At 42.0% G+C, this 16,519-nt stretch overlaps 1 protein-coding gene across 2 annotated transcripts in view; it reads right to left on the bottom strand.

Moving 5' to 3' along the window:
- The window catches only part of IQCK (IQ motif containing K), a 151,151-nt gene that overhangs the window by 46,174 nt on the left and 88,458 nt on the right, over positions 1-16,519 (bottom strand). The gene's annotated exons all lie outside the window — the stretch shown is intronic.

Below are 16,519 nucleotides of genomic sequence, written 5' to 3'. Positions count from 1 at the left end.
ATTTATGTCATAGAAATAATCCCCCAAATCTTTTAAGTTACAAACCAATACTTTTATAGTGTTCCCCAAAGTCTTATTTCATAAGGTTAGGTACCTTCACCATCTTTGTTCTGGATAGGAAGATTATCAGCTGTGGTCTGAGCAAGCCCAGATTCTTCCAGAAGGCCAAAAAGAGGGTTATCCACAACTTTCCCACAAGCTTCTGTTTATCAGGATCCAAGAACACAGATAACCTCACATTTCTTCCCTGTGACAACTGGTACCCTAAATGAGAATAAGCTCGGAGAATCTTCTAAATCACTAAAGGGTTAATACTAATTATAATTAGCAAGTTGTTTTACTATCATCAAATCATTTCTTTACAGTTGGTTTATTCTTAAAATTTGGAAGGAGTTGTTCTCTAGGGAGAAACCTATATGCAGGTCAGGAAGCAACAGTTAGAACTGGACATGGAACAACAGACTGGTTCCAAATAGGAAAAGGAGTACGTCAAGGCTGTATATTGTCACCCTGCTTATTTAACTTCTATGCAGAGTACATCATGGGAAACGCTGGGCTGGAAGAAACACAAGCTGGAATCAAGATTGCCAGGTGAGACATATCAATAACCTCAGATATGCAGATGACACCACCCTTATGGAAGAAAGTGAAGAGGAACTCAAAAGCCTCTTGATGAAAGTGAAAGAGGAGAGTGAAAAAGTTGGCTTCAAGCTCAACATTCAGAAAACGAAGATCATGGCATCTGGTGCCATCACTCCATTGGAAATAGATGGAGAAACAGTGGAAACAGTGTCAGACTTTATTTTTGGGGGCTCCAAAATCACTACAGTTGGTGATTGCAGCCATGAAATTAAAAGATGTTTACTCCTTAGAAGGAAAGTTATGACCAATCTAGATAACATATTAAAAAGCAGAGACATTACTTTGCCAACAAAGGTCCTCCTAGTCAAGGCTATGGTTTTCCCAGTGGTCATGTATGGATGTGAGAGTTGGACTGTGAAGAAAGCTGAGCACTGAAGAATTGATGCCTTTGAACTGTGGTGTTGGAGAAGACTCTTGAGAGTCCCTTGGTCTGCAAGGAGGTCCAACCAGTCCATTCTGAAGGAGATCGGTCCTGGGTGTTCTTTGGAAGGAATGATGCTAAAGCTGAAACTCCACTGTACTTTGGCCACCTCATGAGAAGAGCTGACTCATTGGAAAAGACTCTGATGCTGGGAGGGACTGGAAGCAGGAGAAGGGGATGACAGAGGATGAGATGGCTGGATGGCATCACCGACTCAATGGGCATGAGTTTGAGTGAACTCCGGGAGTTGGTTATGGACAGGGAGGCCTGGCGTGCTGCAGTTCATGGGGTTGCAAAGAGTCAGACATGACTGAGTGACTGAACTGAACTGAACTGACTAGGGAGAAAGAAATTGGTGGGGAGAGGGACTTTCATTTTTCACTATATGTTTTTCTGGATTGAATTGTTTGGGCTGTTTACAATGACCATATATTGTTTTAGGAATACATGTGTTTTAATTTTAAATAACAGGCTGCTGAGAGGCAAACAAGAGTTCTTTAACTTAAAAATCATTGATGGATTTTTGCTATAATCCCTTGAATTCTCAATCACTTAAGTACTCAACAAAGAGAAACACCCATTTGCCCACCACTCAGGAAGCCTGCAGTTGTTCTCAGGGTTCTGCTGAGCAGGTTAGGGTGATTTTCCTCTGTTTGGGCTGAGGCCTTCATCTTTTCTTTGATTTCCATCATTTTCAGTTGAGGACTGCTGTTCACCAGCGCAGAATACAGCAGCCTTGTAGTTAACTTATTACCAGGAAAGCCTGGATCCCTAGAGAAGGCTTTTGTAAGCCCTGGGGAAAGTATGCACCCATTGAACTGGGCTAATCCTGGTCATTATCGTCATGATTAGGGAATCCATTTAAATGGCAGTGGTTGCACCAATCAGCAAATACCACAGAGTGCAGAGTAATGTTTAACACATAAACAATTTCATTGCAAACAAAGGCTCCCTTTCGAGTGGCTTTCTACTTTTACTTCTTTAAATTACCGTGGGGAGTCCGTCTGCTCTTCTAGGATAGGCACACTGAGCTTTATACACATTATTGTGCACTTGACTTTGGGGTAAGACTAGGAAGAAAACATCATTATGTGGATGTGAAATTTTTTTTTTTAACGCCCATTAAAAGAGAAAATCCTGAGTTCTCATCACAAGGAAAAAAGTTTTTTTCTATTTAATTTTGTATATATATGAGATAATGTATGTTCACTAAACTTATTGCAGTCATCATTCCACACTGTATGTAAATCAAATCATTATACTATACACCTTAAACTTATTCAGTGTTGTATGTCAATGACATCTCAATAAAACTGGAAGAAAAAAAGAAAAGAAACAGAAATAAAATCCCCCCTCCCAAATGCCCATGAAGCAATCAAATTCTCTTAATTATATATTATTTCAATGAAAGCCAACATAGGGCCAATTCTGGACCAGAAAGCCTGAAGTTGAATCTCAGCTCTGAAAGTTATAAATTGAGACATCTTTGAATATGTTGTTTAAACTTTCTGAGCCTCCATTTCCTCATTTATAAAATAGAGTAATGCAAATATTTCCCTCATCGGGTCATTACGAAAACAAGATGATATATTGTCTGGCACATAGTAAGCTCTCAAGGTATTAGCAATTTCTTAAATCAGTTAATAAAGTAATGAGAATAATCTGCATTCAGCTCTGAGGTTGCATCATACAATTGCTGTTTAGGAGCCAAGAGACTGAAGAGCCAATGATTCATAAAATTGAAAGTGAGACCTTCTCCCAAGGCTTTACAACATATTGAACACATAAAGGATTTCACAATTGCATCACTTTAGGCATTGGTCAGCTGGTAGACAGGTAATGGGTCTGTGAGGTGGTGACTGCACGCAGAGAGAGAGAGGCTGTCTGAGACTGACACTACCCTTCATAACTACACTTCTTAATTCCTCTTAGCTCAGTTGTTTTCCTTGCTTCCTGGCAAAAACATGGCAATAACGAGCCTCTCTGGATGATTCCCTGGAGACTTGCTAATTACTCTGGAGGAAGAGAATGCATTACAGTTGCTGCTGAGATGCCACAGAAGTAGTAGAGTGGGCAACCCTTCCATGGTGCTCACAAGCCCTTACTACATCTTTGCCATGATGTGACATTTTAATGACTATATTGAAAGGTTTTATGCTCTAGAAAGACAGATTTCAACATCAAGGAAACATACATTTTTGAAATCTCTTTCAATTACCTACGGAAATATTCTGAGTTCCCAACTCTCTCATGTAGGTAAGTTTTGTGATTTCTTCTCAGATATTTGGCAAAATGAAACAAGTTTGGTTTCATTCTGGTGGTTATGAGTGTTCCTTATTGTCTTTAGGAGCTAGTTATAAAAACCCACAGATTTCACATATTTTCTGGTATTGTAGAACTACAGATATTCATCGGTGGTATGACAATATGCTTCTTAGGAGTAACTTGGGCTTTCAGAGAGAATTAGAAGTGTGTTTAGAGCAGCATTTTTATTTAAAAATTGTTCTCTTTCAGTTCTGTTGAAATATAATTGACCTATAGTACTGTATAAGTTTAAGGTGTATAGCACAGAATGGTTTGACTTACATATATCATGAACTGATTACCATGATAAGTTCAGTGAGCATCCATCATCTCATATAGACACAAAATAAAAGAGACAGAAAAACAGTTTTTTCCTTGTTTTGAGAACTCAAGATTTACTCTCTTCACTTTCATACAGAATATACGGCAGTGTTAATTATATTTATCATATTGTACACGACATCCCTAGTGCTTATTTAATCTTATGACTGGAGTTTGAACCTTTTGACAGCCTTCGTCCAATTCCCCCTCCCCCTACCCCCACCTCTCAGTTCAGTTCAGTTCAGTCGCTCAGTCGTGTCCGACTCTTTGCGACCCCGTGAATCGCAGCATGCCAGGCCTCCCTGTCCATCACCAACTCCCGGAGTTCACTCAGACTCACATCAATCGAGTCAGTGATGCCATCCAGCCATCTCATCCTCTGTCGTCCCCTTCTCCTGCCTCCTATCCCTCCCAGCATCAGAAGCAGAAGATATTAAGAAGAGGTGGCAAGAATACATGGAAGAACTGTACAAAAAGATCTTCATGACCCAGATAATCACGATGGTGTGATCACTCATCTAGAGCCAGACATCCTGGAATGTGAAGTCAAGTGGGCCTTAGAAAGCATCACTACGAACAAAGCTAGTGGAGGTGATGGAATTCCAGTTGAGCTATTTCAAATCCTGAAAGATGATGCTGTGAAAGTCCTGCACTCAATATGCCAGAAAATTTGGAAAACTCAGCAGTGGCCACAGGACTGGAAAAGGTCAGTTTTCATTCCAATTCCAAAGAAAGGCAATGCCAAAGAATGCTCAAACTACCGCACAATTGCACTCATCTCACATGCTAGTAAAGTAATGCTCAAAATTCTCCAAGCCAGGCTTCAGCAATACGTGAACCGTGAACTCCCTGATGTTCAAGCTGGATTTAGAAAAGGCAGAGGAACCAGAGATCAAATTGCCAACATCCGCTGGATCATGGAAAAAACAAGAGAGTTTCAGAAAACATCTATTTCTGCTTTGTTGACTATGCCAAAGCCTTTGACTGTGTGGATCACAATCAACTGTGGAAAATTCTGAGAGAGATGGGAATACCAGACCACCTGACCTGCCTCTTGAGAAATCTGTATGCAGGTCAGGAAGCAACAGTTAGAACTGGACATAGAACAACAGACTTGTTCCAAATAGGAAAAGGAGTACGTCAAGGCTCATATTGTCACCCTGCTTATTTAACTTCTATGCAGAGTACATCATGAGAAATGCTGGACTGGAAGAAGCACAAGCTGGAATCAAGATTTCTGGGAGAAATGCCAATAACCTCAGATATGCAGATGACACCACCCTTATGGAAGAAAGTGAAGAGGAACTCAAAAGCCTCTTGATGAAAGTGAAAGAGGAGAATGAAAAAGTTGGCTTCAAGCTCAACATTCAGAAAATGAAGATCATGGCATCCGGTCCCATCACTTCATGAGAAATAGATGGGGAAACAGTGGAAACAGTGTCAGACTTTATTTTGTTGGGCTCCAAAATCACTGCAGATGGTGACTGCAGCCATGAAATTAAAAGACGCTTACTCCTGGGAAGAAAAGTTATGGCCAACCTTGATAGCATATTCAAAAGCAGAGACATTACTTTGCCGACTAAGGTCCTTCTAGTCAAGGCTATGGTTTTCCCAGTGGTCATGTATGGATGTGAGAGTTGGACTGTGAAGAAGGCTGAGAGCTGAAGAATTGATGCTTTTGAACTGTGGTGTTGGAGAAGACTCTTGAGAGTCCCTTGGACTGCAAGGAGATCCAACCAGTCCATTCTGAAGGAGATCAGCCCTCGGATTTCTTTGGAAGGAATGATGCTAAAGCTGAAACTCCAGTACTTTGGCCACCCCCACCTCTAGTAACCACAAACTGATCTCTTCTTCTATAAGTTGGTTTTTGAAGTATAATTGACCTACAACACTATGTTAGTTCCTGTTACATAGTGATTCAATATTTCTATACATTTCAAACTAATAATGATAAGTTTATATTATGATCTGTCATCACAGATATTACATAATTATTGATTACATATCAATAACCTCAGATATGCAGATGACACCACCCTTATGGCAGAAAGCAAAGAGGAACTAAGAAAGTGAAAGAGGACAGTGAGAAAGCTGGCTTAAAACTCAACATTCAGGAAACTAAAATCATGGCATCCAGTCCCATCACTTCCTGACAAATAGATGGGAAAACAATGGAAACAGTGACAGACTTTACTTTCTTGGTTCCAAAATCCCTGCAGAGGGTGACTGCAGCCATGAAATTAAAAGAAACTTGCTCCTTGGAAGAAAACCTATGACCAACCTAGTCAGTATATTAAAAAGCAGAGACATTACTACTTTACTGACAAAGTCCATATTGTCATGGTTTTTCCATGGTTATGGTCTTGACGGATGTGAGAGTTGGACCATAAAGAAAGTTGAGCACCGAAGAATTGATGCTTTTGAACTGTGGTGTTGGAGAAGACTCTTGAGAGTCCCTTGGACTACAAGGAGATCCAACCAGTCCACCCTAGAGGAAATCAGTCCTGAATATTCATTAGAAGGACTGATGCTGAAGCTGAAATTCCAATATTTTGGCCATCTGATGCGAAGAACTGATTCATTAGAAAAGACCCTGATGCTGGGAAAGATTGAAGGCAGGAGGAGAAGGGGATGCCAGAGGATGAGATGGTTGGATGGCATCACCGACTCAATGGACATGAGTTTGAGCAAACTCCGGGAGTTGGTGACGGACAGGGAAGCCTGGCATGCTGCGGTCCATGGGGTCGCAAAGAGTCGGACACGACTGAGTGACTGAACTGAACTGAATGACTGATTATATTCCCCGGACTGTACATTCATATCCCTAATTTATTTACTTTGCAACTGGAAGCTTGTACCTCCTAATCTCCTTCAGCTATTTCTCTCCTCTGGCAACCACCTGCCTGTTCTCTGTATCTATGACTCTCTTTCCATTTTGTTTATTCATGTATTTTGTTTTCTTAGATTCCATATGTAAGTGAAATTGTAGGGTATTTGTCTTTCCCTGACTTATTTCACTTAATAGTCTCTAGGTCCATCCATGTTGTTGCACATGGAAAGATTTCATTCTTTCTTATGGCCGAGTAATATTCCATTGTATATATGTATATACACATTTTCTTCATCCATTCATCTTTTGATGGGCCCTTAGATTGCTTCCATTAAAGAATTATTTTTTAAATGGTGGGTGAGTAGCACATTAGTGAGTAGTAAATTCAATTTAATGGGTTGAATAGTATTTTTATACATCAGTCTAATCTGATAGAAAACTAATTTTCCTTTATCATTAAGGACACTCTTTAGAACTTTAGAACACTTTAATTCCAATCTTTCTACTCTCAACTTTCCTATGATTGTTGTCTAGAATTTCCATTTCCTCTCACTTATCCCCCATTGAGATCTGTGTGTGTGTGTGTGTCTGAGTGCATGTGTGTGTGTCTGTTTATTTTATATATTACATTGTGTATAAATGCTGTATTGCACATATATGCGTATATAATAGTCAGGGCCTATTTAGATTTAGCAGCTTTTTCATTCACCATTGTTTCTTGCATCCCATTCTCACTCCTTCCTTATGGGTTCAATTTTCTTCTAACCGAAGAACCTCATTTAGCAGTTCTTTCCGTAAGAGATATGTTTGAAAATGTATTTACTCTTGCTCTTGAATGATAATTTCACGGGGCATATAATTCTAGGTCGAATGTTACTTTCCTTTAGGATTAGATGATAATACACTTCACTGTCTTCTGGCACATACTACTGCTGATTAGAAGTCTCAGGGTCGTTGTTTTCCCTTCGTAGGTAATTCTTCCTTCAAGATAGCCTTAAGGCTTCTTTGCTTTTGGTATTCTAGTTTCACCACGAAACATTTTGATGTGGTTTTGTCCCTTTCTATCCCATCCAAGATTCACTTTCCTTCAGCTTTGTAATATTCTCACCCAGTATCTCAGCTCAGAATGTGGCCTCTTTCCATTCATTCTATTGTCACCCTCTGAAACTTCTATTAGGCTTATGTTGAACCTTTTCTCACTCTCTGTCTCAATGCTTTTCCACATTCCCACCTCCCTCTCTCTCTGCTACATTCTGTCTCCCAGATCTATCCCCCAGCTTGCTAATTACTCCTCCAGCTGTGTTTATCTGCTACTTAACTCATACCCAAAATATGGCTCATGGATCAGCAACATCAGCATCACCTAGGATTTGTTAGAAATGTAAATTCATGGGCTCCACCTGAGACCTATGAAGTCAGAATTGAATTCGCAATTGGGGCCCAGAAATCAGTGTTTTAACAAACACTCCAGGTGATTCTGATGCTCACTGAAGTTTGAGAGGCACTGCTTTAGCTCATTCACTAAATTATTTTCATTTCTACAGGAGGTACTTCGGAGAAGGCAATGGCACCCCACTCCAGCACTCTTGCCTGGAAAATCCCATGGATGGAGGAGCCTGGTAGGCTGCAGTCCATGGGGTCGCTAAGAGTCGGGCACGACTGAGCGACTTCACTTTCGCTTTTCACTTTCATGCATTGGAAAAGGAAATGGCAACCCACTCCAGTGCTCTTGCCTGGAGAATCCCAGGGACGGGGGAGCCTAGTAGGCTGCTGTCTGTGGGGTCGCACAGAGTTGGACACGACTGAAGTGACTCAGCAGCAGCAGCAGCAGCAGCACAGGAAGTACTTAGTTCTTTTTCAAACCTGATCTTTTTTTATTTTTTTCCTTATACCCCTGTTCAGCAGAGTTTACATTCTTTTAAAAATAATTTTGCAGCTCTCTATAATCATCTTAAACATATTATTTCATGTTTCAAATGGCCACTCACAGGGGCCTGGATTCTCCAGTTGGTTGTATTTACTGACTATTTCCTTCCTTGTTGGTTTATTTTTTTATATGAGTTCATAATCACTGAGGGCCCTAGTTTCAGTTCCAAGTTTGCCCAGGTCTGAGGTCATGTATTTTATCCAAAGATCAGTAAACTTTTTTTGGTTAAAGGTCAGATAGTAAATATTTTTTGGCTTTATGGACAATATAGTCTCTGTCCTAGTGATTCAACTCTGCCATTATACACAAAAGCAGCCATAGCCAACTTGTTTTAAATACATGGGCATGACTGTTTCAATAAAACTTTATAAAAATAGAAAATGGGCCAGAGTTGGTCCATAGGCTATGGACCCATCACTGCTCTTATCCTTGAGTGGGCATGTTTTAATGTAGCCTGCTAATTACTTCTTCTGTGTAGTTCATAAATATTATTGTTTTAAGATCATTTCTTTAACTACACAGGTCGTTGCCCTGTAGGTTCTGATTCAGTCCATGTGAGGTGGAAAAAAACATGAATATATTTAGTAAGAACCCCAAGTGATCTAATAATTCAAAAAGTTTGCAAAACCCACTCTAATGGAAGAGAACGTGAAGAATGAACTTAATGTTACAAGACTGTACAACTTAGTCTCAGTTGTTACTCACACAATGCCACGTTGATTACTGCAAGTCCTTAAAATCAGAGTCAGGAAGGACAGTTCAGCCTCTCAGTGTGTGGTCAGGAGGCAGGATCTGTGTGACTCATGAATAGCAGCTGCTTTTTGCAGGATAATCCTTTCAGTGCAATTCTAGAAAGTCCTTCTCTCAGGAAGCCACACCTATATCTTTTTAAATCAAGTCCCTTTAATAATAAAGCCATATCACAGTACATACTTGGAAAAATGGTATTTCCTCCAACAGCTCATTGATGACAGTTGAGATAAAGTTCATCCAACTTTTCTTGGTACTTATTTACTCAAATAATCAGGGTATGAGTAAGTTGCAAAAGCATTTAAGGTATTTGATGAACCTTCCAATGATTTATAGGGTAAAATTGCAGCATCGTTTTCTATGCTGTGGACTACATTATTACTTACACAAAGCTTTGATCTCTTTCCTATCATCAACACCCAGATCTGACATTTATGCTGCCCAGATGCCTCTAACGTGCAGTCAAGGTTGAGGACAACTACTCCCCTCCACAAGTGGCTCTCAAAGTGCTATCCCTAACCAACAGCATCAGCATCATTTGAGGACTCATTTGAAATGTCCCACTCCAATTTTACTGACTCAGGGACTCTGGGCTTGGGGCCCAGCATGCCATGTGTTAACAAGCCTTCCAGGTAATTCTGATGCAGGCTAATGTTTGAGAATTGTTGCACTGTGTCCCTAGTGGGTCCCTGCCCCTTTGAAAACTTGCCACTCTCCTAATTAAGTAAGGAGTCTATTCCCCCCACTCTTGAATCTAGGTGAGCCTTGTGACTTGTTTTGACCAATAGCAGGGAACTGGAGTGCTGCAGTGCCAATTCCAGAGTCTCAGTCTCAAGAATGCCTGAAGCTCCCATTTCTCTGCCCTCTTAGAATGTTCCATGATACAAGGAAGCTTGTCTGGCCAACTTAGGCCACGTGGAGGAGAACTAAAGTGCCGCAGCCAAGAGCAGCGCCAACATCCCAAACACATGCATGAGACCACCCTGGACCTTCTAGGGCACCCGGGAGGCTTTCCAGGGAAGAACACCATCCTGCTAAAGGGGTGCAGAGGAAGCTGAACCTGCAGGTGTGATACCCTGCAGCTGAGGCTCCTGAACGCGGTGTCCACCATCAAACACACGGACTGAATGCATGAGTGAGCCAAGGGGAAACCAGCAGAGGAGCCGCACGGCTGACCCACAGAACCGTGAAAGGTAATCAGCTACTAAGATTTCAAGTCACTGGGACTAAGTAGCCACTGTGCAACTTACCCCTCAACTTTGCCTTGAAGGGAACTCAGTCAGCCCTTTAAAGCAAAAGTCTCTCGGAAAGTGGGGAACGTGGCCGGTCCTGACTGCCCGACCGGCACTGGGTGCCTCGGGGCAGGGCTGGCTCCTGGGCACCTCCCTGCACTGTTGTCGCAAGGGCTTCGAAGGGCTTCACACTTGTTCTAAGGCTCCGCTGTTGCCATCTGGAAATTCATAATAACTTTGAACAAAGGGCGCTGCAGATTATGTAACCAGTCCTGCTAAATGCGGCCTTTTCATCTATTCCTCACAAAAATCCTAGGAATTGGGTTTATCAGCTTTCATCACATATTTGGGATACGCTGTGAGCAAATAAAAAGAGGGGCTTTGCAGATAGTCTGGCAAGTTGGCAAAACATTTACGGGGCATATTAAGGAGAATCCCCTTGCTGATAAAATCCAGAGGATATTTAAACAACTACAGGGCCAGGCAGGGGGGAAGGGGAAGGGCCTGGCCTGGGAAGCTAGGCTCTGAGCAGCCCAGACTCCCTATTTATAGTGCTGTGGCCTATTTTGGCCTGCTGGGTGGCCCTGAAAATTGCCCTGAGAACTGGGCCTGGAACTGATGCTGGAAACCAGGCGCCTTCATTATGGGATGTGGCTGGAATCACACTGGGCACAGACAAAGGCCTTTCTGATGAGCTCAAGGACATTTTGAAAAACAGGATTTTCGTTGAAAGAGAAGTTTTTAAAAATTAAGGAAAGGAGTCAGGCCATGACCAGGAACATCATCTTAGGGAAGAAAATGCATGGATCTCATTAAGTCAATAAAGACCTAACAGTTCATCAGGCACTGTGCAAAGTGGTTGACATGTACCATCTCATTTATATCCTCGCATACAACCTTATGAGTGCAGCACTATTATTATCCCCGTTTTACAGGAAAGGAAATTGAGGCTTGGGAAAATTAAGTAATTGACTGAAGGTCACAGGGTTGATAAGCCAGGATTCAAACCCACATCACAGCACTCCATATGCCCAGGCACTCACCTACTGCACTGCTTCGCCAACGTTGACGTGTAAGACTCACCTGGGAGTCGTCTGAAGATACAGATTCTGATTCAGGAGGTCTGGGGGTGGGGCCTAAATTCTGCATTTCCAACCAGCTGCCACGTGAAGATGATACCACTGATCCAAGGACCATATTTTGAGCAGCAAGGATGAGTGTTCCTGCTTCTACTTTCAACTTCCTACAATCTGCTTTCTCCACAGCAACCTGAATTATTGAGTTAGTTTCCATTGTGCATAATAAATGAAAATGAACCCCCAAACTGAGTGGTTTAAAACAACAACAAGCACACACACACGCACACACACATACACACACGTATATATACATATATTTCTGTTGATAGTCAATGGCAGGAATGCAAATTCCAGGAGGATAGGGTCTTGGTCTTATTCCCTACAACATGTCCAGCATCTAGACCAGTGCCCGCCTTCTATACCATAGGTACTCAATAAACAAGAGTGAATAAATATCAGTGAGTGAATTGATCTCACTGTAGGGCCTGCTTGCTTAGGCTAGATTGCTTTCAGAGTAGTTCCAAAATTTGCCAAGTATTTTTTTTTAATTGTCTTGAATGGGAGCTCTAAGCAGCATATCGGTCATGAGGAGAATGTGACTCACCCCAAGGTGCCAGCCTTGGCTCTGTGCCAGGTGCCATCCCTCTTCACCTGGGCCACATCTGAAGCCATCCAGAAATGACAACCCACCCCTGCCTGAGAACGGAAGTGCTGCTTTAAACGACACTTGCTCACCTGGTTGGACCGTTGTCCCCAGAGGGAGGCCAAGGAGCCAGCTAGCAACACACACAAAGGGAGGAAATGCCCCCCACCCCCAGAACAGCTGCACCAGGAGACACCCCTTTCTGGAGAGGAGGAAGAGGAAGTCAGCAAAGCTACAAAGCTGACCAACAATCTGGGGAAGCCAACACTCATGACAAAGCAGAAGGGAAAAAGAAGCTGGTCCTTAGATCACTCATTGTCGGGACTTGCTGAGGAAATAAAAACCAACACTAACCCGGAAGTTTTCTTCAGTCCTGCCACCTCAGAACACTTTGAATTGGGAGTATTTTGAATGAGAAATGTTTGACCAAATTCTTACCTGCAAACTACATTAGAAATGCGTTTTCTTTAAAACACAAATGCTCTGCAAAGATCTGCCTGTGCTCTTGTGGAAAGCTAGCCTCGATGCTAAATGAAAGGTCCAGATGCAGGCTGTGAAGTGTGAGCCCACATTTATAAAAATATCCCATATTTGTAAAAAGTGCAATAAATATACAGAAATGTTCACATACACAGTGGAAAAACACTGAAAATACACACATGAAACTGTCAACAATGGTTTCATCTGGAAAGGACAGGTTTCATCTTAGTAGGACAGGACATGAGATTTCACATTTTATTTTAAATTGTTTGTTATAGACTGAATGTTTACGTCCTTCCAAAATTCCTGTGTTGAAGTCCTAGTTCCCAACATGATGGTATTAGGGGATGGAGCCTTTGGGAGGTGATTAAGGTTAGATGAGTTCACGAGGGTGGGGTTCTCATGGTGTGATTAGTGACCTTATAAGAAGAAACCAAGTGCTTGTTTTTTCTCTCTGCCACAAGGGCACACAGTGAGAAGGCAGCCATCTGTAAGCCTAGAGGAGGGCTCTTAGCAGAGTCTGCATCTGCCAGCAGCTTGATCTTGGACCTCTCAACCTCCAGAACTGTGGAAAATAAATGTTTGTTGTTTAAGCCATTCAGTCTGCAGTGTTCTCAGAGCAGCCTGAACTAAGACATTATTTCTATATGGCCTCACTTTTTTTTACAAGGAGTATTGGCCCTTTTACAATAAAAATACCAATAAAAGAATTTTTTCATCCAAAGATGGCAATTTTTTTTCTGTACCAGAGGTGACATGCCACTCCTTGCAATATTTTCAAAGGTGGTCAGATGTGGTTGTAAAAGGATTCTTGCTTCATATGATGTTTGCCAGGGACAAGGGGCCCTTCTCTGAGAAGCAGACCTCCTCTCATTTGCCTTGAGGTGCAGACTGGATCATGAGCTGCTCTGTAATTGTATCCTTGGCAACACATATCTGCTTGCCCGTCCTTCCAGTTACATCAGTGTTTACTTTCTACAAACACACTGACTTAACCTATCCAACCAAGGATTCATGGTCTACAGTGGTACCCAGTTCTGCCAACATCACCACAGTCTCAAGAAGGAGTGTATTTATCCCCCTCTTCTCTCCATCTGTGTGTTGGCGTTACACTTACTCTCATACATCAAGCAATCATCTAAGGCACACACAGAAGTGACACAGAAAGACTTCTTTTTCCCTTTGGTCTTTAAAACCCCTCATTTGTTTCAGAACTAGAACTTCTGGTACTTTTCCAAGAGGAAAGACCCTGATATGTAATTACATCCATATTTATGCATCTACAGTTCACAGAACACTTTCTCTAGCATTGCCACTAAAAATAATTTTGATCTTTCTGATAACCTAGTGGAATAAGCTGGGCAGCTACTAGTATTCTTGACTTAAAGAGAAAGAAATCGAGATTCTGAGTTCAGTGATTTGTCCTGGACCATTCAACTAGTAGGTAGCAAAGATGATTCCAATTCATCAGTGGGTCTAAACCCTGGGTGCTTTAAACAAATGCCCATCTCCTGTTCTCACCACGGCCAACCGAACAAGAATCTCAGAGACTGAGGCCCTGAGTATTAGAGTTTTAAAATGAAATCTTTGCACAGATGACTTTGATGCATAGGGAGCTTGAGACCACTGCAATCCATAGGCATAAATAAGCCGGTCTCATGTTACTCACATGTGCTTACTCATCATCAGGTGAAGGCCTCCCTCACGATGGAATACTGCACAGTAATAAACAGGAAGGGGCTGCTGACACATGCAACCACGTGGAAGACCTTCAAATGCAACAGGCCAAGTGACAGAAGTCAGACTCAAGGGCTACACACTTTATGGTTCCATTTGTATGCCATTCTGGAAAGGCAGAACCACAGGGGTAAATAGATCAGTGAGTGCCAGGCCCTGGTAAGGGAAGCAGAGGTTAACTACAAAGGGGAAGCATGCAGGAATTTGGGGGATGACATTTCTATACCTTGATTGCGGGAGCAATTAGGCTGTATGGATTTGGCAAAATTGAGAGACTATACACATCCAGTCAATTTAAAGGAAATCAACCCTGAATTTTCATTGGAAGGACTGTTGTTAAAGCTGAAGCGCCAATCCTTTGGCTACCTGATGTGAAGAGCTGACTCACTGGGGAAAAAAACCCTGTTGCTGGAAAAAAATTGAAGGCAAAAGATTGAGATGGCAGCGGATGAGATCGTTAGATAGCAACACTGACTCAATGGACATGAATATGGGCCAACTCTAGGAGATAGCAGGGGACAGAGGAGCCCAGTGTGTTACAACCCATGGGGTCACAAAGAGACGGACATGACTTAGTAACTGAACAACAACACTGAAAAGGGTAAATTTTATTGTATGTAATATATATATCTCAGTAAGCTTGACTGAAACACACACACACACACACACACACACACACACAATGTAATACCACTATACATGCACTAAAACAGGTAAAATTAAAAAGACTGACCATACCAAGATCAATAGATCAGGACATGGAGCAATGGAAACTCTCAGATATTGCTGGTAGGAATAGTTTTTAAAAAGAAAAAAAAAAAGGAGAGATGGGGTTCTGAGGACAGTCAGACTCTGTCACTTACCAGTGTATGATGTTGGCCAAATCACTACAGGATTTTAGGCCTTGGTTGGTTCATATATATATATATGGGATAATAGAAGTATATTCCTGCCTATTTTATAAAATCAGCATAAGGCATAAAGGAGATGTTGTTTGTGAAATGCTAGCGCAGTGCCTGGCATATAGCAAGTGACCAAAAATATTAGATTTGGCTATTCTTAATATTATTATCATTCTCCTTGGTATAGCTGTCTCTGGGTTCCTCCAGGAATGCATGGATTCTGTGTCTCCAGTTCTTGGCAAGTAGAGTCCTCAACACATTTGTCAGATGAAAGAATGAATAAGTGAAGTTGCATGCAATGGAAGACATAAGGTCTCTATCTGAGTAGAATGGCAGAAGAGTTAGCACCAGCCGTCTTCGGGAGCATTCCGCTTCGAGTGTCCCAGGCCTAACGTCTGAATCCCCAGCCCAAACCAGGGCTTCTACATCATTGAGAAGATCAGGAGTTTTATTCTACCTGTTCAGTGGAACTTGTATAGGTGGTCTCAGCTTCCCTAAAAGCCTATAAAAATTTTCCACGTTAGAAAATGTTCAAAATCAATTTCAAATACGTGGGTTTCACAATCACTCTAGGATGGCCTAACAAAAAGGGGATTGAGTCTTTTGCTTGGTAATGTGGCAGTAAAAAGTGGACTGAAACTGGATTCGTGAGCCAACAAACAAGAAGATTCCAAAGAGAAGGCAAATCTTTCCGCATGGAACCTCCCACTAGGGAAGCCCTGGGAGCTCTCATCAAATCACAAAGGGCACGGCCAACCCCTCTGAGGATAACTGGAAGTGACTGCACCATCAAGAGGGGGAACTGGTGATAATCTGATGCAATGCCCCATTTCTAGCATTCCTTTTGTACAAAACAATGTCTGACTTTTCCTGGCAAAGTCTCCTCCCCTGCCAACAGATATCAGCAACTGGAAGAGAAATTCCTAATGAAGAAAATCTATTTTGTCAATTCTCAGGTGAATTAGACATGCCCAGTATGCCTTCGGGCTTTCTGGTGGCTCAGTTGGTAAAGAATCCACCTGCAGTGTGGGAGACCTGGGTTCAATCCCTGGGTTGGGAAGATCCCCTGGAGAAGGGAATGGCTACCTACTCCAGTATTCTGGCCTGAATAATTCCATGGACTGTATAGTCCACGGGGTTGCAAAGAGTCAGACACAACTGAGTAACTCACTGTCAGTATGCCTTCACTGGGCTTCCCTGAGGTTCAGTGGTAAAGAATCTGCCTAACAATGCAGGAAAATCCCATGGACA

This window comes from Ovis aries, chromosome 24 (genome assembly GCF_016772045.2).
Source record: "Ovis aries strain OAR_USU_Benz2616 breed Rambouillet chromosome 24, ARS-UI_Ramb_v3.0, whole genome shotgun sequence".
NCBI lineage: Eukaryota > Metazoa > Chordata > Mammalia > Artiodactyla > Bovidae > Ovis > Ovis aries.
The sequence above is the reverse complement of the archived record's forward strand: the minus strand, read 5'-3'. Positions and strand labels throughout refer to the sequence as shown.